Genomic DNA, 27,913 nt, shown 5'->3' with positions numbered 1-27,913 from the left:
TTTTTCTGTTCTGGGTGGTAAATGTTGAAACATCCTGCACGGTTATTTCTTTTCCTGTCTACATTTTCTCCCTCATATTTCTACAATTTAATGAATTAATGGTTTATAATCTTTTGTATCATTCCTTACTTTGTATCATCCCTTACTAATGTTATCAGCAATTACGTTCAACAAGAAGGCAATATGCTATAATAAATTAATAGTTTATCATTCTTTTCATCATTCTTTACTAATATAATCTGAGCTTACGTTCAACAACAACACAACTCCTGTAACAGGCTTATCTATACAACGCAAGAAATTTTCATCCTACAGTTCATTTACGTTTATCGCAAACATGTTACTTTCAAGAATAAAACTACCACTATATCATACTTACCTATACTGAGAAAGCTACCGTTCTCCTTCTACAGTTCATTTAGGTTAGGTGGAGCCGAGGCCAAACATGTTAGTCTCAAGAATAAAGTTAATTCAACAATAAATGCAGTTCAACAATAAAGCAATTCCCGTAACATGTCCATCTATCCTGAAAGAGTAACAGTTTTCCTCTTACATTTCACTTACGTTTAGCAGACTCGCTGGCCGAAAATACAAGTTTCAACAATTTAGTTAGTCACTGCAACAATAAAGTCACTTCAACAACATAGCAATTCCTGTAAAATGTTTAACTAAACATAGAAATTAACAATTTTCCTCCAACATACATTTCATTTACGTTACGTTGAACTGCTGCCCAGACATGTTAGTTTCCGAGACAACCTTCTACGGGAGAGTATGTGAAGTAGCAAACAGCAGCTGTCGACCGTACCAGAATTAATGGCTCGTGTTGGGCTTCCGGTACTCCTTGATTAATTAACTGCCTGAGCATAAGGCCTGTCAGGATGGGATGGTGTGATCAGTGTTGTGTGTATGGGGGTTTTGGTAGAGGTAGTATGAGTGGGAGGAAAGGTAGGGATAGATTGTATGGTGGGTGAATGAGTGATGTGGTAGATGGAGATAGACTGTAGAGTGGTTGAACTTAGTGGTGTGGTATATTGAAAGGGGTTTGGATGTTTGTGGCAGGAATGGGCATGAGTGAGTGACTTTGGAAATGTGGTGGGAATGAGTGAGAGAGTTTGGGCATGTAGGCAGGGATGACTAAGTATGAACGTGTGGTAGGAATGAATGAATGAATGAATGAGTTTTGGTATGTGACAAGTACGAGTGAGAATGAGTCTGGAAACGTGGAAAGAGTGGGAATGATTTTGGACACGTGAGGAGAATGAATGTGGTAGAAATGAGTGATTTTCGTATGTAGCAAGTATGAGTAAGAATGAGTCTGGAAGAATGAGTGAGATTAATTTCAGACACGTGCTAGGTAAGAATGACAATGAATTGGGACACGTGTAAAGAATAATTACGAATAAATATGGACACTTGGTCGGAAGAAAAAATATATATGGAAAATATATGTTTGGAAACGTGGAAAAAATAAATAAGAATGAATCTGGACACAAAGAATGAAAAAAAAAATAATAATAATAACTTGTAAGAAGAACGTACATTAATAAAATTTGTAGTACACGTGAAGAGCACGAATAACGATGAATAAAATCCAGACAGAGTAATAGAACTGGAGAGAGAGAGAGAGAGAGAGAGAGAGAGAGAGAGAGAGAGAGAGAGAGAGAGAGAGAGAGAGAGAGAGAGACTGACAGTACCTGGGCGTTATTTCTCATGCATGGAAAACGGAGACGCAAAAACAGACGCAAAAACAAACACTCACAATGCAGTCTTGTGAAAGAAAATGCAGTACACGTTCTAGAGAATCCGGAGCGAGTTTACCTGCACATAGAAAACAGAGTAACAAAAACAAAACCACCCGATACATCACAAGAAAGAAAACGGAGTACAGGGCAGGCTCGCAAAAATTTCAAAGCTCCACAGTAATTTTTAGGAGCTGTGGGAGATATTGTGAAACGTCCATTTTGGTCCTCGCTCCTATATCGCCTTCTTTATGGGTAGTGCTAGCGAGCGAGCCTCCTTCCCATTTGATTATTTATCACTTGGCTACCTTCCAATTCCCTAAGTAAAAGTAAATGTGTAAATAAACGCAATAATGTGTGGAAAAAGGAAACGTTTTCTTTAAATATTTGATTTTTTTTTCCACTTTCTTTTCTCTTTTGTTTTCTTTCTCTCTGAAGAGTTTGTTTTCTCAGAAGTGGACGCCTCCTCGCTCAAGGTTTCAGTATTCTTTTTTTTTTGTCTACTCGCTATTCTGAGAAATCGATGCCCTTGTGAGGTGGTGGTGGTGGTGGTGGTGGTTCTGATAATGATAGGTTGCGTTAGGTTAAGTTTAGTTGACGATGGTGGTGGTGGCGGTGGTGGTGGTGGTGGTGGTGGTGGTGAAGCTGTGAATCATGACATTGATCCCACGAGTACAATCTCTCTCTCTCTCTCTCTCTCTCTCTCTCTCTCTCTCTCTCTCTCTCTCTCTCTCTCTCTCTCTCTCTCTCTCATCCCCACTCCACCACACTACGGCATTAATAACAACCTCCACCCCTCACCACACACCACGCCACACCACACAGTATACCCTCATTAACCACACCGCCACCGCCGCCACCACCACCACCACCTCACGCCACACGCTTCCCCTCACTGAATAAAACTTGCAAACTTACCCCTGTTGGTTTCAGGCTAAATTTCATGGCACGCGGAAGGGGAAAAATAGCGAAAAAAAAAAGAAGCTGAAAAAATGGGAGGAAAAAAAGAACGGATTTCCAAATGATAATGAAATAGCCATGAAAAGATATAACAGGGAGACCTCATTGCGGGGGAAACAAGCTCATTTTTGTCCCGGATTGTAAAAGGTATAATAAGGGCGGTTCAGGTGTGGAGTGTTTGATAAAAGAAACAAGCCCATTGTTCCCTAAAGAGACGGTGGATTGGGTTTAGGCGAGCGAGTGGATGATCGGCTAATATACCAATCAGTGAACTAAAGGTGAAAGGATAGCCGTGATGGACTCACTACTCATTACAGGCAACACAGGTGAGTGAGCGAGTACCAGTTTACTTATTAGAAAAGTTAAATCGAAGTAGAACGGTGTGAGGAAAGTTTACAACACAATAAGTAAAGAAAAGGTGACACACGCGGCCATTTCAGATCCATTACTCATTACAGGTAACGCAGGTGAGTGAGTGCGCCAGTTTACTCATTGGAAAAGCTACGTTGACGAATGAGGAGGGTGTGAGGAGGGCTAGCAATGCAATCAGTAAAGAAAACGTGACACTCGCTGCCACTTAAAGCTCATCATTTATAAGAGGTAACGTAAATGAGTGTCCCCTTTACTCATTACGAAGATTAGGTTGAGATATGAGGAGGGTACGAGGAAGAGCAGTAAGACAGGTAACCAGGTAACTGAGAGCTAATAATGGAATCAGTAAAGTAAAGGTAAAGAGAACGCAGGTAGTGAGTTTCCACGTTACTCATTATGAAGATTAGGTTGAGGTATGAGAAAGATATGAGAAATGACAGTAAGACAGATAACTGACGACTATTAATAACAGTAAAGCAAGGCAACACACTCTAGCTTAATCACAGGTAATCGAGGTGAGCGAGTGTGCCAGTTATTCATTAGCAAGGTTGAGGTACGAGAAGTGGAAGAAGGGAAGGTAAGACAAGGTAGGTGACGTCCTCTACCCAGGAGAGAGAAGTGTAAGGAGATAAGAGGTGTAAAGTAAAACAGATGTGCGTGTCTCACCTGTTTGGATTGGTTGATTAACTGGTATTAAGGCATCAGAGAGGACAGGTGTTACGAGAAAGAATGACAGATGCGGGGTAAAAAAAAAATACGTATTATGAAAGAAGACGCACAAAGAGGTGAGGATTGTGAAATGAGTTAGCGCAAGTTTAAAAAGAAAAAAATATAAACCTGGAAAAGAAAGAAAACTAAGACAGGTTTGAAAATGGGAGGTAAAGGAGAAGGATATAATACAGGTTTAGAAGAGAAAAATATCTGAGGAAGGGAAACGCTAGAAAAGGGAAGTTATGAACAAAAGTAATGAAGGCAGATTTAAAAAGGGAAAATATAAGGCTGGAAACAAGGCTAAACTAACACAAGATATAAAAATGGAAACACGTAAGCAAGAAAAAACTAGAAACAGTATGAAAAAGCAAAGACATAAATAAGAAGCATTACATTAGGCGCGGAAAGGGAAGAAACGGAAGACACAAGAACGGAAACAAGATATAAAAGTTAGATAAATAAACAAGAAGCATTACACCAGGTACACAAAAGGAAACAAACAAACAAGAGGACATGAGGCAGGTTTAGAAATTCAAGACACGAAACTGGAACCAAGAGAAGACTAAACCAGATACGAAAAGAGAAAGACACATAAGCAACAGGCATTACCTCGCATTCAGAAAGGAAGGCAAGGGAAGCTACGAGACTGGAAGCGATTGGCAGCCAGTCTTCCTGGTAGAGACCCAAGAGGAAAGCTGCAGAGAGAGATTGGTGATTAGGCGACGCTTTTGTCAGTTATCAGAGAGGGAACAGCGGGAGACAGGCTTTGTTAGCTGGCCTGGGGAGGGGGGAAGAGGGAGAGAAGGAGGAGAAAGGTTGTAACAATGTAGCATTAAGGAAGTAGTAGGTACAGGGCAGACAGAATGAAGAGAACAGAAAAAATAAGAGGAGATGAGGATAGGAGGAGGAGGAACAGGAGAAGGGAGGACCAAGAGAACGAGGAGAAGAAAGGCATGAGACTTGTAACAGGAGAAGGTTAAGAGGAGGAGGTATGAGGAAGAACATAGTGGAGGAAGAGAAGGATAAAGAAAAGGAGAGGAGGGAGAGGGGAAGATGATGATAAGTAGGAGGAGGAGGAAGAGGAGAAACGTTATAACACTAAAAAAGGAGGGAGAGGGATGAGTGCGAGGTGGGAGGGAAGAGGAAGGTAGGAGAAGGAGAGAGAGAGAGAGAGAGAGAGAGAGAGAGAGAGAGAGAGAGAGAATAACAGTATACAAGGTGGAAAAGGAGGAGGAGGAGGGAAGATGTTAGAAATTAAGGATTTATAAGTGTAGTATAAAACTTTATTAATAAAGGAAGAGGAAAAAGGACGGTAAAGAAAAAAAAAAAGAAAAAAGAAAGAAGAAAGAAAAACAAGAAAAAGAAAAAGAACAAGAAGACTTTATTACCTGAACACGAAGAAAACGAAATCCAGACATCATTAGCTGAACACGAAGAAAATGAAACAGAGTATCAACAAAATTCAATAAAAACTCACGAAAAACACAAACAAGCAGCAAACAGGGAAGAAAAAAAGCATCTTTCTAATTGGTAAAAACAACGTCAGGTGCCAAAATTAACAACGCCAGGTGACAAGATGAGGAGAGTGAGAGAAAAAAAGAAATACACAAACTTTCGTCAAACTTTTTAACGCGTGAGTGGAGAATGCATGCAACTTGAGTGTGGAAATTCATTTAGCTCATTTTAAAGTTGAATTATGGAAATGCTATCACAAATCAATCCGTCTCTCCCTCTCTCCCTCTCTCTCCTTCTCTCCTTATCGCTTTGACATTTACCTCCCTTTTTTTACGCCCACACATTAACATCCTCCTCCTTTTTCTTCTTTCTCTTCCTCCTCCTCCTTCACAGTAATCCCCTCGTACTTTTCCCTCCATCTTGTACCTCCCTCCCCTTCCACCCCACCCTCACACCGCCTCCCTCCTCCTTACCCCGTCTCTTTCTCCGTCCATCCCTCCCTGGGCCGCAACAAAAGGATTTTATATGATAACCAGAAAATTTATTAAGCGTGATCATGTTTAAATTGTGCTCGTCATTGTTGTGTTATGTATTATGTGCTTACAGTATCATAGGGTGGGAGTCACCTGTGTGTGTGTGTGGGGGGGTGGGAAGATATTGTAGTGTTTCTAGTAATAAGAGTAGTAATAGTCGGTGGTGGTAGTAGTAGTGGTAGTAGTAGTAGTAGTAGTAGTAGTAGTATCACGAGTAGTAGTATTAGTAGTAGTAGTAGTTGTTGTTGTTGTTGTTGTCTTTGTTGTTGTTTTTGTTTTTGTTGTTTTTGTTGTTGTTGTTATAACACCAGTAGTAGCAGTAGTAGTAGTAGTAGTAGCAGTAGTAGTAGCAGTAGTAGTAGCAGTAGTAGTAGTTGTAGTAAAATCACCAAACGTCATTAGCATGAAAGAAAATACCTAAACGATCTCTCTCTCTCTCTCTCTCTCTCTCTCTCTCTCTCTCTCTCTCTCATAATTACAACCCAACATAATTACAACCAGACTGCTAATTACACCATCTTTGAATAATAAATTGGTTCATGAACGTTAATTCTGTTCATATCACAAGTGTTGGGATTAGCAGGAATGAACCTACGTGTGTATGCAAGTGTGTGTGTGTGTGTGTGTGTGTGTGTGTGTGTGTGTGTGTGTGTGTGTGTGTGTGTGTGTGTGTGTGTGTGTGGACGTGATTAAGCAGAAGTAGAAAATAAACAATGAGTTTTATGATGCCTTTGTATTACTGTTGGTGGTGATGGTGGTACTTGTAGAAGTAGTAGTAGTAGTAGTAGTAGTAGTAGTAGTAGTAGTAGTAGTTGCAGTAATAGTCGTAATAGTAACAGTCGTAAGTTGTAATAGTAGTATTAGTAGTATAATAGCAATCGTAGTAGTATAGTAGTTGTAGTAGTAAAGTAGCCGTCGTCGTCGTAGTAGTAGTAGGATTAGTAGTAGTAGTAGTAGTAATAGTAGTAGTAGTAGTAGGATTAGTAGTAGTAGTAGTAGGATTAGTAGTAGTAGTAGTAGGATTAGTAGTAGGATTAGTAGTAGTAGTAGTAGTAGTAGTAGTAGGATTAGTAGTAGTAGTAGTAGTAGTAGGATCAGTAGTAGTAGTAGTAGGATTATTATTATTAGTAGTAGTAGTAGTAGTAGTAGTAGTAGTAGTAGTAGTAGTGCTTGTGGTAAGACTAGTAGCAGCAACTACTTACTACTGCTACTAATACAACCACTAACCGCCACAAAAAAAAAACAACAACAACAACAGCAACACTAACCACAACCACAAAGAACAAAACCACAAAGAACAAAACACACAACCCACCCACCAAACCAACACTTTTAAATAACAGCAGCAGCAGCAACATTATTATTTCCAGGAGGCGCAACACACACACACACACAAACACACACACATTTCTTTTTGGCTTCCTTGGTGTGTGTGCAATTTTTTCCCTGTCCTTGGCAATAGTAATTTAAGTTGTAAGACAAAAGCGGAAATTACAGTACAGGTGGGGCGGAGCTCTGCGAATTTACTTTTCCTAAGAACCCGAGCAAACTTCTCTCACACAAGTCATCTGCTCCTGGCCAAGTGTTATTTTCTACCCGTAAATTCCTTCCTTTTATCAACGTCGCCCTTCAGTTTTCGTTTTCGTCAGGTTAATCAAGTACCGTTTGTCAAGCTTTTGTCACGTTTTCTTTTCCTCAGTTTAGGTATGAAAGAGAATCTAATGTGTGTTATCTTTCTGTTAGTTAGTTGTCTTTGTTATCTAGAATTAACTCTCTCTCTCTCTCTCTCTCTCTCTCTCTCTCTCTCTCTCTCTCTCTCTCTCTCTCTCTCTCTCTCTCTCTCTCTCTCTCTCTCTCTCTCTCTCTCTCTGTAATTCATGTTTTGTTCCTCTTGTTAACCTCACACTTGCTTCGTTAATCATTCAGTATTTTGTGTTGTGGTTTTGTTGCTCTGCAGTTTCCTAGTGTTAAATATTTCTTCCTATGTTTTACTAGGATTATATGTGAATATTATTATCGTTAGTGTTATTATTATTATTATTATTATTATTATTATTTGTTATTATTATTATTAACATTATTAATTCCTTTCTACTTGACATTCTCTTCAATACATATTAAACAGTGTACCCATATATTATTTATTTCCTTAAGTATTTGATATTTTATGTCCCCTTTTCCCAAAAAAATTCAATTACTAAAAGTACCCTACCCCGTTGTCTCATTGTCCAGGTGCTCATTTCCATATATTTACGCATCTCACATCTGTACTTTTCATTTTCCCAGAGAGTAAAAAATAAAAAAAAAAAAATAGAAAAAATTCTTTCCATATTTTTACGCATTCACTGCCATTACCTTTCCACTTCCACTCAGAGAGCAAAGGTTCAAAATATGTCTGATTTCATATTTTTACACATGTAGCACGGATGTTCTTTTTTTTTTTCTGTACCCGAGAAGCACAATGAATGCTTTTTATAGAACAACATATTGCTTTTCATTTTTTTCCATCCAGCATTAATATTTTTCTACTTTTCCAGGAAACACAAAAGAAAAATCGTTCTGTTTTCATGTTTAACTCATGTAACACTAATACTCTCCCATTACCAGACAGCACAAATGTAATTAATTCTTTGAAGCAACAGTATTATTTTTTTCCGTATTTTTTCGCATTTAACATCAACACTTTTCCATTCCCAAAGAGCACAAGCTAAAAATATTGCTACGTTTTCACTGTACTACGTATCTAACGCAAATATATTTTCGACAAAAGAGAGCAATTTTCTACTCGCAAAGAGCAGAGGTTAAAAAAAAAATTGCACCTTATCAAAGTATTACACATCTCAGACTTGCTTTCCTAGTCCCAAGTTGCAGGAATAAAATAAACTGGTGTTATTTTTAAATCTCGAAGTATTTAACACGGCATTTTGTTATTTCTAGATAGCACAAGGTAAATTAATACGCTCGTTTTCATATATGACACAACTAGCGTCAAAACTTTATAATTTCCAGAGAACACAAGTAAGTCTGTTTTCATATTTTTTTTTTATGTATTTGACGTTAATGCATAGAGAACGAATTTGACGCTAATACATAAAAAACGAATAAAATCAATCACTCGGCTTTCACATTTCCACGCATACAGCAGCAGTACATTTCCACCTCCAGAGAGCACGTGGAGGAACTAGTTCACTCACTCACCTAGCACCAATACATTTCAAGATCCTGAGAATACTAATAAAATTTATCACTCCGCTTTCACATTTCCACACGTACAACACCATTACTCTTGATTCTAGATAATGCAAGTGTAATAAATAACCGTTTCCATATTTCTATACATCTATCTCTAATATTTTCCTAGTTCGGGAGAGTAAAAAATGAAATCAGTCACTCCCGTTTTCTTATTTCCACACCATCACAATTCAACATCCAGACAGCATACGGGAAATGAATAGCCGTTTCAACATTTCAATACATCAAGCACTAACACTTTCCTCTTCTTGAAAAGTGTGAATAAAATTAATCACTCAACATTCCCACACCCTAACAGCACAAGGGAAATGAATAGCCGTTATAATATTTCAATACATCAAGCACGAACACTTTCCTGTTCCTAGAGGGTGTGAATAAAGTTAATCAGTGAGAATAACACTAGTGAATTTCTACATCAGGAAACAACATGTGGGGCGCCTCAAGTTTCCCCTCCCGGCGGCTTAGAGCAGTAAACACGACATTTTAGCGACGCACAAGCCCCGGTATTTCCTCACACAAGATCGCGTTTGCATAAAAGATTCACTCCCTCACAGGTAATGCATCAAATTTAAGACCCACGGCGACACTTTTTGGTATTTTAAATTTAGTACCTGGAAACACACTCTTAAAGTTTGGCTATTTTTGCTTCATTTCACATTTATCAGGGAAGGAGAAAGGAGACAGGAATGCTGATAGCGCCGCGAAGGAGTAAACTTTATCATATAGGAAATAAAGGATATGTGCGGGAAAATTAGATGAAAGACTGGCTTTTTTTTTTCTCTTACTCTATTATATAATGTTATGTCAGTAAGGGAGAGAAGAGGTAATAGTATTAAAAATAGCATAATTCACGTTTGTCAGTATGGAAATAAGGGATAAAGGATAATAAAAAGTAAAGGGGTAGTAATGCAGCAAACGACTAAAGGTTATCATTATAGGAATAAGAGGAAATAGAAAAAAAAAAACTAAAAGAAAAAAATAGTAATTGAGTAACTTATCAGTACGTAAATGAGGGATAAGGGGCAGCAAGTAAAGGAATCCTACTGCTGCAAAGGACTACAGGTTAGCGTTAAAGGAATAAGGAAAAATAGAAGACAACTAAAAATGAGTAATAACTGAATTGAAATTTATCAGTACAGAAATGAGGGATAAGGAACAGTAAGTCAAGGACTGCTAATACTGTAAAGAATTAAGGGGCATCATTAAAGGAACGGGAGAAATAGAAGAAAGATAATTAAGAAAGAGTATTAAAGGAATTCGCTTTTCTTGGCACGGAAATGAGAAATAAAGGACAATAACAAATAAAGGATAATAAAGGATAAAATAATGATGCAAAGAATTAAAGATTATCACTAAAGGAATAAGACGAAATAAGAGAAAAAAAAATCACTATTTTCCCTTTATTCAAGCGTCTATTCCCTACAGATTTCAAGGACAATTGCATTAGTTTTCAGTTAACTTTCTTTTCTTCAGCGTTTTTATTGGTAACCTTGTAAGTTATTCTCTTTTTATTCTTTCTCGTCTTTCTTCCTGTTCCCTGGAGCTTCCACCGGTAACTACAAAATTTTCCTAACTTTTTCTTTATCGACAACTTTTATCGACAACTTTCATTGATTTATCATTATGCAATTCCTCTTTCTATTTATTTGTTCCTTTTCTTACTTTTTTTCATCGGAAACTATTATTTTTCAACATCTTTCATCTCTAAATTCCATTCACGGTTCATTATCTTATACATTCGATCAGCCAATTCATCCCAGCGCTTTTTTCCTCCCATTTCCTGCAGTTTTCAGTGGTTACAACATTCATTTCTCCTATATTTTTCATCCTCGCACTCCGTTTTCATTACTATTTCATTATCCTACCATTTGCTGTTACTTTCTTCCCTTTTCCGCTCGCAAAAATTTTTTTCAGCGGTAACTGCATATTTTTTTTTATTCTCTCCATTCCTAACCCAGCAAAAGTTCAAAGCACGAAAGGCACAAGTTACTAAAGTTTGTGTTATGAATTTCGACATACCTGACATGAGTACTCCCCATCAATTTTACTCTTCCATTGAATCTTTTTTTTTTTTTCTGTTTCTCTTCCCTCGCCAAAATCCCCAATGGTTTTTCTTTTATCCTCTCTTTTATTTTTAACCTTTTTAGTCCACCATCCTGTTCCCAAATTAAGTTCCTTTGCCACACGCGCATCCCAAAAGGTTTTAAACGAAGCGACTCATAAACATGTGAATTCGTTGGTTAAATTCTAAAAATACTTTGCGTAGGTTCGATTCCTCTTTTTTTCATTTTTTTTATTGTGGTTTGCATGCCGGCTTTGTGGCATTGTGTTGGTGGTAGTGTGGGGGGGGAAGGAGGAGGAGGAGGAGGAGGAGTAGGAGGAGGAGGAAAAGGAGGAGGAGGAAAAGGAGGAGGAGGAGGAAAAGAAGGAGGAGGAGGAAAGGTAGAAGGAGGAAAAGGAGGGGGAGGTGGAGGAAAAGGAGGAAAAAGGAGCAGGAGAAAGAAAAGAAAGAAAAGGAGGAATAGGAGAAGGAATACAAAGGAATACAAAGGAAAGCCAAACAGCGAGGAGGAGGAAAAGGTGGGAGGAAAAGGAGGAGGAGGAGAAGGAAGAGGACGAGGAGGAAGAGAAGGAAGTCGAGTTCAAGGAGGAAGAAGAGTTGTAAAGGAAAAGTAGTAGTAGTAGTAGTAGTAGTAGTAGTAGTAGTAGTAGTAGTAGTAGTACTATTGGAAAGGCATTAGTTGTGGTGGAATGTATTGCAAAGAAAGTTTTATCATTGAGAGAGAGAGAGAGAGATAGAGAGAGAGAGAGACGGAACCCCCCACGGCACGCACGCACGCACGCACGCACACACACACTCACACACAACTACTAGTAACTAACTGGATAAACAGACAGAGAAGACAAACAGACAAGGCAGTTTACCACAACCACTACCACCACCACCACCACCACTTTGCCAAAACTCCGCGGAACTATCCCATTGCATTTCATTTACATGTTCTCCTCTTTCTATGCGTTGTGAACCAGAAAATGAGAATTACAACTCGAATTCCTTTGCTGTTGCTGGTTACATGAGAGAGCCATTTTATTCCTCTGCTGATAGTGATGCACGCTAGTTGGCTGGCTGGTGGTGGTGGTAGTGGTGGTGGTGGTGGTGGTGGTAGTGGTGGTGGTGGTGGTGGTGGTGGTGGTAATGTAGTGGAGTCAGTTGTGAAGATAGTTAGTGCAATAATTAATGTTTATTTCTCTCTCTCTCTCTCTCTCTCTCTCTCTCTCTCTCTCTCTCTCTCTCTCTCTCTCTCTCTCTCTCTCTCTCTCTCTCTCTCTCTCTCTCTCTCTCTCTCTCTCTAGGATCATGCACTCCAAATTCCATTCTTCCCTCTCATCCGTCGCTCTCACTTCATCTCTTTCTCTCTCCCTCTCTCTTCCTCTCTTCCCTCTTCCTGTTCTTTCTTTTATTATCCTCTCCACATTCCTATTCGGTTTTCCTCTGTGCTATCTTTCTATTTATCTCTTTACGTGTTTTCTCTTTTATCTGCTTGTTTGTCTTATCCCTTTGTTTTGCATCACCCTGTCTCCACTTATCTGACTTTATGTGTCTGGGTGCTTGTATGTTTGTCTTGTCTGTCTGTCTGTCTGTCTGTCTGTCTGTCTGTCTGTGCCTGCCTGTCTGTCTGTCTATCTGACTTTATGTGTCTGGGTGCTTGTATGTTTGTCTTGTCTGTCTGTCTGTCTGTCTGTCTGTCTGTCTGTCTGTGCCTGCCTGTCTGTCTGTCTGTCTATCTATCAATCTGTTCTTTTTTTCCATGTGTTTGTTACTTGGTTGGTGAGTTGGTCTCTCTCTCTCTCTCTCTCTCTCTCTCTCTCTCTCTCTCTCTCTCTCTCTCTCTCTCTCTCTCTCTCTCTCTCTCTCTCTCTCTCTCTCTCTCTAACCCAAGTGACCGACTACCAGTGACCAAGTGACGAACCAACTTTGCGCTCGGGGCAATAAACTGTTTAACTGCAGCCAATTGTTGTTTAATTTCTGTGACAACGATTAATTGAAATAACTGCCGACAGCTGACGTGGTAAGTGGTAAATATATCCCCCACACACGTCAGTTAATGGCTAATGGGCCTCACAGTATCATAAATGGGAAGGTGAGAGAGAGAGAGGCAGAGAGAGAGAGAGAAAGAGAGAGAGAGGGATAAATAAACAGGATGACTTGTTGATTGCATGATTGACGCAGTTATTGTAGTGGACAGGGAGGAAAATTATGGCGATTACTATGGCGATTACTATTATTATTATCTTTTGTGGCGTTAATGGGGAAGGAAAGAAAGAAATATTGCGGGAGTGCGAGGAAATATTGTGTTTTCTTAGATGAGAGAGAGAGAGAGAGAGAGAGAGAGAGAGAGAGAGAGAGAGAGAGAGAGAGAGAGAGAGAGAGAGAGAGAGAGAGAGAGAGAGAAACGAGCAATTACTGTTATTATTTACTTGCTGACGTGACCGAAAGAGAATGCGAGTAAAATTAAATATCGTATTTTTAAGATGAATGAAAGAGGAAATATATGCATGGAAGAATGGAAGAAAAAGAAATGCGTGTAACGAGTTATATCTGAAATTAAAAGTCATTACTATTATTATTTTCTTTCTGGTATAACTGTGAAAGCGAGAAAAATGTTAGGATAGTTAAGAGAAATATCAAGTTTTCTTAGTAGGAGTTACCAATGCAGTGGATGGAAGCGCATATTTCTTCTATTTTGGTTAAGCTGTGAGGAATTTACTGGTGGAGAATGAGAGGAAAATGAGGGAGACGCATGAAATGAATTAAGGGAAATCTCGTGTTTTCTCAGCGCGCAAATGTAAAGCAATACGATGAAAAATTTTACATGACTAAAAATAACGCAGAACAAGTTACAAATTTAAATGTAAGAATAAATCACTTACATAGGAGTTTAATTAAATAAAAAAAAACTTAGGTTTTCAAAGCGTGAAATAAAAGAAATATCATGTAAAAGCCTTTATTATGATTGTATTACAAGTAGTGACAGGTAAACAATTTGAAAATAAGAACTGAGCAAGAGTAATAATATTTACGTCAGAGCTGAATTAAAGAAAATCTCGTATTTAGTAGAAAAAGAAAAACACGTAATGCAAGACAATCTACAGATAAACACTGACGCATAGAAAGGTTAAAAATATGAACGAGGAAGTAATTATTTTCACATTTTTACAGGACTTAAGTTACAGGAAATATCGAGTTATGTAATTACCGTGAAAGAAAAAAAGACGTACTATACCGGGCAGTAATGTTATGAAGACTTTTACATGACTGACAATGAAAAATAAACAGGACAGAAATGTGAACCCAAGACTAATGAAACTGAGTACGTGGAAGCACTGAAGTTATTACCGCAGTGGAGAAAGAAAGATTGGAAAACATTTTGTGCTTTTTTTAATCGGGGAAGTATTTTTAACAGCTCCTGGATAAAGCTTTTCTTTCTACTTTTCTCTTAACAAAACAGGAAAAAATAAAAGCATTCTCTTACACTCCACTCTCCCCGTTCTATTTTCTAACATGTCTTGACGAACAAGGAGCTAAGAAATAAGAGGCCTTAGTTTACAATTAACGTAGCTAAGAAATATAAGGAAAATAAGAAGAAACACAACATAAATGAAAATTGGAAAAAAGAAAGTAGATAATTAACTTTTGCTTCCCGGAACGAACAAAATTAAAAAAGCAAAAAAAAAAAAGAGTAAAAAGGAGAAACAAAGGAGAAGGTTATTAATATAAAACTTCACTTCATGGACGAGAAAAAAAATGTAAAGCTGAAAAACATAAGGAAAGTAAAACGATATTGAAATTAAATTGGAAAAATGAGAAAATAATCAACGTAAGAATAAAAAGCAAATAAAAAGAAAACAAATGGGGAAATAAAGGGAGAGATAAAGAAGATATGGAGAATAAATGGGAGAAAAAGATCACAAAAAGAACCGGAGAATAAAGGGAGAAAAAGAGGGATAAATAAAGATCCGAAAAATAAATGGGGAAAAAAAGGGACAGATAAAGAAGACCCAGGAAATAAAGTGAAATAAGACGATAGATAAAGAAGACCAGGAAAATAAATGGGAGAGAAAAAGAAAATCCGAAAAATGGGAAAATATGAGAAAGAAAAATCCGGAAAATGGGAAAATGTGGAATAGATAAAGAAAAATCCAGAGAATAAATGGAGAAATAAGGAGACAGACAGAGGAGTGGCAAAACATCGGGCGTATCATGGGAGGCATCACATTCCTAAAGCTTAAAGGTGTGCGGACCAAAATTAGTGATCCCGTTAAGAATGATGAAGCTACTCACATTCCTACCCCGCTGAGACCCACGTGTCCCTCTTCCTCATTACGACGACGATGACAACTACAATAGGAACAACAGCAGCAACAACAACGACTTGGACAATAGTAACAATAATAATAATGACGACAAAATCAATGACGACGACAAAAACAACAACAACAACAACAACAACAAGTACTATTTAAACTACAATTAAAATAACAAAGCAATTTTACAACTACATAAAAAAAAAAAAAATTAATGTCATCTGTACCGTCTTGACTTCTACAGTTACTACTACAACTACTACTATTACTATTACTACTACTACTGCCACCATCACTTCTGAAAATACCACTTCTACTACTATTGCTGCTGTTTTATGCTAGTTATAAAAGTAGTAATAGTAGTAGTAGTAGTAGTAGTTGTAATAGTCTATCTACTTTTCTACTACTACCACTACTACTACTACTACTACCACCACTAAAAATGATAACAGCCCCATATAACTAGGACGATACAGGTTCCAATTAATTTCCCTAGACACTTGTAGTTGCAGCATTTCAATTCACAGAACATAGCACGCCGCCAGCACGCATAACACAAACAATGACAATAATAACAATAATAACAATAATAATAATAATAACAGGAACAATATAATAACAATTATTATAATAATAATAATAATAATAATAATATGTGGATCTCTCTCTCTCTCTCTCTCTCTCTCTCTCTCTCTCTCTCTCTCTCTCTCTCTCTCTCTCTCTCTCTCTCTCTCTCTCTCTCTCTCTCTCTCTCTGGTTATCCCACGAGTCATCAGCTTCGTGGGAAAAAAAAAATTCTATCCCAAATATTGTCTTCCAAACATCCACGCAGTATTGCTTAAAAGGAGGATATTCTCTCTCTCTCTCTCTCTCTCTCTCTCTCTCTCTCTCTCTCTCTCTCTCTCTCTCTCTCTCTCTCTCTCTCTCTCTCTCTCTCTCTCTCTCTCTCTCTCTCTCTCTCTCTCTCTCTCTCTCTCTCTCTCTCTCTCTCTCTCTCTCTCTCTCTCTCTCTCTCTCTCTCTCTCTCTCTCTCTCTCTCTCTCTCTCTCTCTCTCTCTCTCTCTCTCTCTCTCTCTCTCTCTCTCTCTCTCTCTCTCTCTCTCCCTCGTCACACATACAAATACAATACCAGTTACTGATGGGGGATGAATAATGTATAAATAGTGTATGTACACCATAATGAAGCTGTATTTTTACCTGCCAATGACACCAACGCACTCACCCAAACACACACACACACACACATCAACACACGCACGCACACACGCACGCACACACAAAGACAAACTCTACTGCACTTTATTCTTTCTTTACTGATACATCAGAAAATTCTCTCTCTCTCTCTCTCTCTCTCTCTCTCTCTCTCTCTCTCTCTCTCTCTCTCTCTCTCTCTCTCTCTCTCTCTCTCTCTCTCTCTCATACTGGCCGACTCTCTTATATCATACTGGCCAATACATTCTTAGAAAATAATGAAGGATAAATATTAGGCGTTTTATTATTTATCAAGTGCAGTTTCCTGTGTTCAAAAACGTAAAAATGGTAAAGTATAGATGAGTGTGAATGAAAGTGATGAGTTAGTCATTCTTTCTATCACGGTGCAAGTTCCTCCATTTAATTTCTTGAACATTCAGTCTCTCATCGCTGTTACTGGTAGTGTGCAACTCCCTGCCTTCTTCTCTATTTCCTCCAGCCTGTGATTTGAACTGTTTCAAGAGAGGGTTTTCAAGACGCTTATCCTCAAATTTAAGATAATCCTTTTAGCTACAATCTATAGAGACTGGCACGGTGGCACCTTTAGGGGACCTTTTCTATCACATTTTTGTCTTTCTGTGCCAAAGTCACTTCTCAGATAAAAACGAACAGATAAAAACGAAATGAGTCGGATATTCTTGTTTAGTTCGCGTGGAAATACTTACCGTGAGTGAGTGGCAGTGATGACTGTGTTTTTCTTCATGTGTCATATATAAGTGTGTTGAGTGAGTGGCAGTGATGAATGTGATGAGAGTGATGAGTGCAAGCATTGAGGCACTATGATGTACATGTGTGAGTCCATTAAGTAATCTTTGATCCCACTTTTTCATACGAAATTCTTTTCATCTTGACGTTACTCGGATTCATGGTATTTAAACAGTAAATTCTCTCTCTCTCTCTCTCTCTCTCTCTCTCTCTCTCTCTCTCTCTCTCTCTCTCTCTCTCTCTCTCTCTCTCTCTCTCTCTCTCTCTCTCTCTCTCTCTCTCTCTCTCTCTCTCTCTCTCTCTCTCTCTCTTTGTATTATGCATGTGATTTTACGGAGGAACAACTTGCAGCTATCACTATCATTACTCTTATAAATGTTGTGGTGGTGGTAGTAGTAGTAGTAGTAGCATAGTCATATCCAAGGGACCAACAATACTCGCGCTTGACAAGGAAACACACACACACACACACACACACACATAACATCATATCACAAAACAGGAATCAGACTAATGATGAGGCTCCGTTCACCATCGCCATCACTATCGCCACCACCATCACCAATATGATCACCCATCACCATCATCACCACCATTACTTAACATAATCGCTCGTAAAAGGTACCACACTCACACTCATCTTTACCACTACCATCATCATTACTATCACCACCACCATCACCACTATCTCTCGTAAAAAGGTATCACTCAGTCCACTCACAAGTCTACAGTTCACCATTACTATCCTCACGCACAGCAGTCACCATCATTCATTATTCTCACCATCACTCTCATCACTACATATCATAATGCTATATAAATCACCATACCCACTTGTAACTACTTTCTCACCACTCACGAGTCCACTATTCATCATTATCACCATCTGTACCCGCAGAGTTCACCACAAGTCACCATCTTCATCACAATCATTATCCATAAAAAAGTGTTACATTTACCTCTCAGTCACCACCCTCATAACCACCTCCACGACAATGCACCATCACCACTGCACAGATCACCATTCACTCATCACCATCACCACCAGAATCACCACTTACTTCGCTTCCATCTTCGCTTCCATCTTCTCTATCAGCCAGAAATAGCCCCTTTTTTTTACTCATCACCACCATTCCAGTCATCAGTAATCCCCTCACCACCCCTAGATAGGTCATTACACCATCAATATTCACGCTACCCTGCATCAACTCATCAAACTTACAAAATCATCACAAAAATCACTATTCCCTCACTATCACCATCACTTGGAAAATCATCACACTTCATCAGTCATCACCAAAACGTTACCACTTCACCACTATCCTCACCACTATAATATTTGTCACACTCCCACGATCATCGCAGATAAGTCACCACACCACTACAAACACCACAAATACAAAATTCAACACACTATTACACTCATCACTACTATTATCAGCACCATCACCACCAGTACTACTAATATTACGAGATGAATCACACATCTACACTCATCACCAATACTAACCACTGCCACAGTCATCACCACTAGAAGAATCACCACATTACCACACTCACCACAATCGAGACTCATCACCACCGTCACCATCACCGTCACACTCATAACACATCCACACTCATCACCACCACTATTACTACTACCACTATTTTCACCAGTAGAACTATCACCATGACGATCACCAGTATCAGAAAGCAATATATTTATTTCATCACGACCACTACTACCACCACCACCACCACCACCACCACCACCACTTCAGGCAGCCTCAAAAGAGCTTCACTTTTTCCACTCATTCCACCCCTGAGAAATATTGAGCTTCTTGCAAAATCCGAAGCACGCATTTATTTGCCTTGCCGTGAACGAGGCATTATGGACCCTATTGCCAGCCCACACTTCTCCTCTTCCTCCTCTTCCTCCTCCTTTCTCTTCCTCTTCTTCCTTGCCAATACAAGAAACAAAGTAAAAAGGATATTGATATAGGGGTAATTCTCTCTCTCTCTCTCTCTCTCTCTCTCTCTCTCTCTCTCTCTCTCTCTCTCTCTCTCTCTCTCTCTCTCTCTCTCTCTCTCTCTCTCTCTCTCTCTCTCTCTCTCTCTCACGTACAAACAAGGTAATAATCTTTCCTCTGCTTCTCTAATCTACGGGAATATAAAGGTAAAGAAACAGACAGGTAAACTTTCTCACTTCTTACCAGGCAGGAGAAATCATCAGAGGGGAGGAACTTCAGAGAAAACTTATTAATCTCTTCCTTTTTCCTTCAGGTAACGAAGCCACAGGTAAGTCAGATGGCTTTTAATTTCCTACAGTTTTCCTTCGTTTCTTATTACATTTTCTTTCTTTCTTTTTTTTTTTTACCGCACCATCTCTTCTTTCCTCGTAAAACTCTGAGACCACAAAAGACCGAACAACTTTATTACCGCGCGAGAAAAGGAGGAGGAAAAAAACTCGTGTTGGTCTTTACGAGAATCAGGAGAACTCAACTTGTCAATCACCACCACTACTTTATATTCACATTTTCCCTTCACGCAGTGCTCGGAGCCAGCCAGTCTGTCTCAGGAGGGGAAGGGGGAAGGAGGAGGAAGAGGGGGATGTGACACTCTCGCTCTCCACACTGGGACTGGCGAGAGTTCAAGATAGGTAGGGAGACACCATCTTTCCAGCCGCTGCCTGACGCACGACGCAGCATCCCCAGCATCACAGCCGCTGGCCACGATGTAATACACGCGCCCAAACTGTCGTACTGCATATCAGCCTGAATATAATTTTACTCTAATTAACCAGCATTTCCATATAATTACAAGGGGAAAAACAACAAACACTCGCACGTACAGACACACACACAGGACACTGATTTGAGAGGGATGTTTTAAATGTTTTTTGCCTGTTTATGTTAGTGAGAGAGGCATATGTGTGTGTGCGTGTGTGTGTGTGTGTGTGAGTACAATCTGCGGCTAAAATAGGTTACTTTTTGTGTGCTCTTATTGGCTATTTTTTTGTGTGCTCTTATTGGCTATTTTTTGTGTGCTCTTATTGGCTAATCACTCACACTCGCGGAGGTGATTGGTTGAGGGAAAGACAGGAAAAAGTAATATTTACGAGTCAATCTTAGGAGATTATAACAGGGCTGACTGGTAGATTGATATCTCTCTCTCTCTCTCTCTCTCTCTCTCTCTCTCTCTCTCTCTCTCTCTCTCTCTCTCTCTCTCTCTCTCTCTCTCTCTGAGCTTCACAGCAAACACGAACATTTCAACCGTAGATAAGTTGGTAGCAAAATATTCTACAATTTCAAACTTCCAAACTCCTCCTCCTCCTCCTCCTCCTCCTCCTCCTCCTCCTCCTCCTCCTCCTCCTCTCCATATCTCCCTTCCTTTCGTCTATCTCCCTTGTATCTCCCTATCCTCCTCTCTCTCTCTCTCTCTCTCTCTCTCTCTCTCTCTCTCTCTCTCTCTCTCTCTCTCTCTCTCTCTCTCTCTGCTACTACTGCTGAGAGAGAGAGAGAGAGAGAGAGAGAGAGAGAGAGAGAGAGAGAGAGAGAGAGAGAGATTAAATAAAAACGCCTTACACAAACTTCTCCTGATTAAGCTTGAAATGAAATCTTTCCCAGCCCTTCTTGTTGTCATCCGCCACACGAAGCGCTTAAGTTTTAACAAGTTGGACCGCCACGCCTTCCCACGCCTCCCCATTGCTTCCCCACCCTTCCCCACGCCTGTCAAACTAACCTCTTCACTTCCACATGCCTTCTCAATACTCCTCTCACTTTCCCCATGCTTATCCACGCCTCCCCACGCCGTCAATACTTCCCCAGGTTTCCCCACGCCCTTCTTACTCTTCCCCACTCCTCCTTCACCTACCTATGCTTTCCCTACGTCTCTTCATTGCTCCCCATGCCTCTCACGGTTACCTACTGGTTTCTCTACGCCCCACGCCTACCTGTTCGCCTCCCCACGTCTCCCCTACCAGCCTACTCGCCTCCAAGGTCTAATATCAAAACATCAGCGCCCCTTCACTCTCTGCCAGCTTCCCTCCCCGCCTGTCCTGCAATTATTAGAGTCTAGATAAAACTAAATCCTGAAATACGTATAAACTTTGCTTTCAGATTGTACACGTTTATGCATATATGTATGTTTGTATGTACTTTGTTTTATTATTAAAAAAATGTTTGTGTTTTTTTGTGGGATCTATTTCTCTCTCTCTCTCTCTCTCTCTCTCTCTCTCTCTCTCTCTCTCTCTCTCTCTCTCTCTCTCTCTCTTATGCAAGTGAGGAAATGCTAAATACATGACAAAAATATGAGAGGGAAAGGGAGGATGGTGAGAGAGAGAGAGAGAGAGAGAGAGAGAGAGAGAGAGAGAGAGAGAGAGAGAGAACGTATTATGAACAATTATGCACATTCAGGACATGTAATTGTCTGTCTCTCTCTCTCTCTCTCTCTCTCTCTCTCTCTCTCTCTCTCTCTCTCTCTCTCTCTCTCTCTCTCTCTCTCGTTGCGGTAAATCATTTTTTTCCTTATTTTATTTTTTTCTTCACATTCGCTTTTTCTTCTTTCGTTTGCCGAGAATTGAATGTCGTTATTTTTTTCCTTTATTTTCCTCTTCTCTCGTTCTTTCCTCCACATTTTTCAACGAAGCATATTTCCTCTCTCTCTCTCTCTCTCTCTCTCTCTCTCTCTCTCTCTCTCTCTCTCTCTCTCTCTCTCTCTCTCTCTCTCTCTCTCTCTCTCTCTCTCTCTCTCTCTCTCTCTCTCTCTCTCTGTATATCCCTTTTCCTAACTCTTACGTTACAATCATTCAATTATCTATATTTTACGTCCTCTCTCTCTCTCTCTCTCTCTCTCTCTCTCTCTCTCTCTCTCTCTCTCTCTCTCTCTCTCTCTCTCTCTCTCTCTCCCCCGCGGGAACACTTAACTCTAGCTACGAAGACGCCTGAGGCCGCCACTTCCTGCTCCATCATGCTAATTGAGGCAACAGGAAAGAAGAAATCCTGTAGAGAACTCAAGGATGGTTAGATGTGACGTTATACTGAGCCTGCCACCTGTAGGCTGACTAGGCAGGGTTTCTGGAGGTGCCTTAATGGTATAATGTGTGCGTGCGTGGGTGGCTGGGTGGGTGGATGGGGTTGCGGGACGGAGAGGGGTGTGCGAGTTGAGGGGATAGTGGGAAGGTAGATGTGTGTTTGTGTGTGTGTGTGTGTGTGTGTGTGTGTGTGTGTGTGTGTGTGTGTTGTAGTATTTGTTGGTTGTGATGTTCCGTTTGCGTTTTTCTAAATAGATGCGTAGATAAATCCATAGACAGATAGACAGGTAAATAGATATCCTTATTCCTTCTTTTTATTTTCCTTGTATATATATTTTTTTTTCAATAACTGCTCTGCTCTCTCTCTCTCTCTCTCTCTCTCTCTCTCTCTCTCTCTCTCTCTCTCTCTCTCTCTCTCTCTCTCTCTCTCTCTCTCTCTCTCTCTCTCACCTCACACACACACACACACACACACATAGCATTTGTCTTGCCTAGCATACGTAACCTGACACGTATCATTAATTTACTTTTTTCTTCTTACAGGGAAATAAAGCTTTGTCTTATATGCACACACACACACACACACACACACACACACACACACGAAAAAAAAAAAAAAAAAGCGCGCGAACGAGAGAGAGAGAGAGAGAGAGAGAGAGAGAGAGAGAGAGAGAGAGAGAGAGAGAGAGAGATTGGGGGGTGAAGGTGTTGCAAAAGGAGAAAAGACAGGAAAGAATTTGGTGATAAACACAATAAATAGACAACAGAAAACGCATATAGCGGCAAAGTACATTATTTCTCTCTCTCTCTCTCTCTCTCTCTCTCTCTCTCTCTCTCTCTCTCTCTCTCTCTCTCTCTCTCTCTCTCTCTCGTAAGAACGCTGGAAAGAGGACAAAATATGACAAAGGAAGGATAAGAGTGAACAGGAAATGGAAGAGGAGGAAATGGAAGGGGAGAATGAAAAAAAAAAGAGAAAGGACACCTGAGGAATGGAGGAATAAACGAGGTAAAGATGGAAAATATGAAAGCAGAAAGACATGAAAGAACGCAGAGAAACGGAGGAGGAGGAGGAGGAGGAGGAGTAGGAGGAGGAGGAGGAGGAGGATCTTAAAGAGAAGAGAGACAAATGTTAAGTTCAGGATTCATTAATCCAAGAATTACTGTTGGCTGGAAGGCTAAACTTTCTCTTCCATTCATCTCTGTAATAGCTTGGCATGCGGCTCCCCTCTTATCTCCTCTTTGTCTTCCACCTCCTCCTCTTCCTCATGCTCCTTCCCTTCTTTCATCTCTCCCTTCCTGCTTTCGCCACGCACCCTCACCTTTCCTCTCATATCATTTTAATACGTTTCACCTTATGCCCTCTCCTCATTCCTTTCTACCTCTTCATCCTCCACCTTCTCCTCCACCTCGACACTTCCCTAAAGGACAATAAATTTTCCTCCGTCTTCCTACTCCCGGGAATTAAGAGCAGTGTGTGGGGCACCAAATGCTCTCGGTCTGGCGCAGTCACCCCTTCAACAGACGCTGTAAACAAAGCCGTTTTCTCCCCACCGCCCCCTCAGCGCCATCTCTTGAGTAAATCCATTAAAGGATCTCTCCTCAGCGACACCCCTTGAGGAAATCCTTAAGTAAAGAGGATTCCCGCTGATCTCTCTCCTTTTTTCTCAAATTTTATACTATTTTTTTTTTTTTGAGGGGAAGAGTGGGGAAACACCCGTTTAAATGTCTTTTTTTCTTGGGAAAAAGGAAAAGAAGGGATTTTCTTGGAAAGAAGGAAAAGAATGGTAAAGTTTGAATGCCTGCTTCTGATCTCAACTCATGCGGAAAGAAAACGAAGGAAGACGGAAGGGGGCATGAAAGAAAACGAAGAAAGACGGAAGGGAAATGAAAGAAAACGGGGCTTTGTTCTTGGAAGATGGATGTGGAACTAGTATAACGGCGTGTCATTTCTTTTTCTGGTCTTCAGTTTGTCGCAGATTATCTTAAGCGGTGAGGCCAGAGACTGTATGACTGACGACGCTCCGCCCTCCAGCTGGTCTGTCACATTACCTGGGTCTCTCTCTCTCTCTCTCTCTCTCTCTCTCTCTCTCTCTCTCTCTCTCTCTCTCTCTCTCTCTCTCTCTCTCTCTCGACTTGAACTGTTTCGAATGGGGAGAATTAGGAAATCTCAAAGTATATTTCTCTAAGTCTGTCTGTCTGTCTGTCTGTCTGTCTGTCTGTATATGTCTGTGTCTAACCTAACCTAATTTAACCTGACCCGGCCTAGCTTCACCTAACCTAATCTAACTTAACCTAATCTAATCTAACGGAACTTATTCTGACTAATTAGAATCTCTTCAGCAAACTTACATAAAATATCTACCTTTCCCTGCAAGGCCAGAGTTATGCGGTGTATAAAATTTATATAACCAAACCTAGCAACCACAACCACAACGCAACTTTTAAAACAATGGCTGTTATTCCCCTAAGAGTTAAAATATGCCATCTAAAACACATATCCACACTCACCTTAATCCTTTCAGTGCGATATGCAACGATTCACATCACCAAAGCCATGCCTGGAATCTTTATAAGCATCTACAGGAAAGAAGGCGATGAAAGTGGATTTTTCAGTTTCTAGGCAGTACGATGTTTGGCTGCAGAACGAGAAAAGATGTCTCAGAGAGGTTAGTGATTAAGGAAAAAATGTGCCAAATACCAGGGAGAGTTAACGCAATTTCTAAACACGATCCCTACTCTTCCCAACTCGACCAGTGTTAAGACAAACTTCAATGACCAAACGTAACCTGACCACAATTTCCTTAACACAACTTCCAAAACAATATCGGTTTCTCCCTTTCCGTACATGATGAGTTAAGTTATAAGGCAGAAAAAAAAAATCTTAACCCTTTGAATGCCATTTGATACACTTTCTCTTAATTAATAATCACTGAGGCATCTTTATTTGTTTTACAGCCAGTTAGAAATCGCAAAATCTATTCTTTTTTATCCATAACTTTCTTGCAGATGCTTATAAAGACTCCACGCATTGCTTCTGATGCTGTTAATTGTTTCCTGTTGCACTGAAAGGGTTGAATGATCAGACCTAACAGATCCACAGTCTCCAAACACATCTAAAACAATCCTTACTTTCCCCTCGCAAAAGTTAAAGTATCGGGTTTAAAAGTTAAATAATCAAATATAACCTAACAACCTTAACACAACTAAAACACGCCTTGCCCTTCCCCTCGCGAATGACCAGAATCAAGTTTAGATTTAATACTTAAATTACCAAACGTAACTTAATCACTCTCTCCATTTTACTTACCGAACTTTCCTTCCTCACCACGCCTGCTCTTCACGCCCTACAGACACCACTACTATTACTTCTACCACCACTACCACCATTAATGCAACTTCTAAAACGACGCCTATAAAAACTATACCTAACCAGTCTACTTAACACTGCTAAAACAATGCCAGCTTCCCCACACGAGTGACAAGAGTCGAGCTGCGCGTTATGACACAAGCACGGTGGAGTGAATGGCTCGAGGCTGAGGCGCTGGTCGGGGTCCTATAACAGTCGCGCGTGTGCTGCATAGAAATGAACTACTCGGGGGAGCCACAAATTATCCGGACTGCAGACACGCGAGGGACCGGGGCGACTTTCACTGTCCGGACGCCACTGCATTTCTTACCCTTTTTTTCCCCGAGCCAGAGAGAGAGTCAGAGGGAGTCAAAGAGTCAGCCAAAGCCGCCGCGTCTCCGTGACCTTTAAACCCTTAAGCCGCAGCGTCGCCCCAGCCAGTCACGGATTGAGAGACACGACTGCTTGAATATGCCTCCCGCTGCACTATGGCAGAAATGCGTTCTTCTCTCTCTCTCTCTCTCTCTCTCTCTCTCTCTCTCTCTCTCTCTCTCTCTCTCTCTCTCTCTCTCTCTCTCTCTCTCTCTCTCTCTCTCTCTCTCTCTCTCTCTCTCTCTCTCTCTCTCTCTCTCTCTCTCTCTCTCTCTCTCTCTCTCTCTCTCTCTCTCTCTCTCTCTCTCTCTCTCTCTCTCTCTCTCTCTCTCTCTCTCTCTCTCTCTCTCTCTCTCTCTCTCTCTCTCTCTCTCTCTCTCTCTCTCTCTCTCTCTCTCTCTCTCTCTCTCTCTCTCTGTGTGTGTGTGTGTGTGTGTGTGTGTGTGTGTGTGTGTGTCCCTTGTGCCCTCCCGTCTCTGCCCCTCTTATATCGCTCACATCGCTCGCCTCTCTTCCTTCTCCTGCGGGGCACGTGTTCTCAGACGTGTCGTACCCTCACCAGGATTGTTGTCAAAGGCCGTAGAGGTGATTAGTCGGATTCTGATGATGCTTCCTCCTATTAACGACGCAGATTCTTTGTCTATCACTACAATCATGAAAACCCCTTAAAACCGAACAATTTCCACAGTAGACAGATTTCTTGTTTACGTATCATTACAATCGATGATGCTTCTTCCTATTAACGACGCAGATTCTTTGTCTATCACTACAATCATGAAAACCCCTTAAAACCGAACAATTTCCACAGTAGACAGATTTCTTGTTTACGTATCATTACAATCATGAAAACGCCTTGGAAAACTAAACTCCCACAACAAACTGCTAAACGTAATTGAGGTAAGACTGATATTTTTCAGAGGCAAGCAACGCAGACACAAAGATGCACAGAAAACAGTTAGAAGCCGAATAACTTCAAGTACAGATTGTTAAATGTAATTGAGGTAAGACGCTGAATTGTTTGAGATTAAGGGCACAAGTCTAGTGGGGTAAGCAATGCGCTCACACACACGCACACACACAGCACTGCATTCCTGTCCCCCCTCCCCCCAACCACCCCGGATTCTTTGCATTTCGGAGTGCGGTTTTTAGTTTTTTTTTGTTCCTCTCTCTCTCTCTCTCTCTCTCTCTCTCTCTCTCTCTCTCTCTCTCTCTCTCTCTCTCTCTCTCTCTCTCTCTCTCTCTCTCTCTCTCTCTCTCTCTCTCTCTCTCTCTCTTACACATTCAGGCAACGGATAATGTGTACCTCTCCCGACTTTTCTTTATTTTTTTATTTATTTATTTTGTTTATTTACTAACATTTGTTTCTCGGGATGTGCGTGAGAGGGATTCTGGTCTAGGGCCACAAAACTGGGATGAAAACAGACCTCTGAAATTCCAAATCCCTAAAGAAAACAAATAAAAAATACTAAGAGAAAGATGGATTTGGTCTTGAACGTGACGCAGCATATCAAAAATTACTTACAAGACGTCAGTATATATATTTATTTATCTTATTTACTTTTTTATTTATTTATTTTCTTTTTTTTTTTTTGGTGTGTGTACGAGTATGTGGTTTATTGAAATTATCCATCAACTGACATGCAATAAAAAAAAAAATCTACTACACGTGAAGACAATCCCAAGGTCGTACAAGAAAGGAAAGGAAAGAAAAAATGCATAAATCTTTCCTATAATTCCCTAAAATCTATCCAAGCTTTAAGTCAAATCAGTTTCTATCACTCGCTTCTCTTCAGATTCCTGGGAGAGGCTCAGGGAAATGTACTGCTTTGAATCG

At 40.3% G+C, this 27,913-nt stretch overlaps 1 protein-coding gene across 11 annotated transcripts in view; it reads right to left on the bottom strand.

Annotated features, from left to right (window-relative positions):
* Window positions 1–27,913, bottom strand: part of LOC135112133 (hemicentin-2-like) — a 280,248-nt gene that overhangs the window by 244,745 nt on the left and 7,590 nt on the right. For 3 of the 11 annotated variants that reach the window (XM_064026159.1, XM_064026163.1, XM_064026160.1), the window contains one exon: window positions 19,543–20,103. The exons of the other annotated variants lie outside the window; for them this stretch is intronic. The gene's annotated coding sequence lies outside the window, so the exon portion shown is untranslated. The remainder of the gene's footprint in view (window positions 1–19,542; window positions 20,104–27,913) is intronic. 11 annotated transcript variants of the gene reach the window in all.

The sequence above is a fragment of the Scylla paramamosain genome, chromosome 23 (assembly GCF_035594125.1).
Source record: "Scylla paramamosain isolate STU-SP2022 chromosome 23, ASM3559412v1, whole genome shotgun sequence".
Taxonomy (NCBI): Eukaryota; Metazoa; Arthropoda; class Malacostraca; order Decapoda; family Portunidae; genus Scylla; species Scylla paramamosain.
This window is presented reverse-complemented; position numbering and strand designations above follow the sequence as displayed.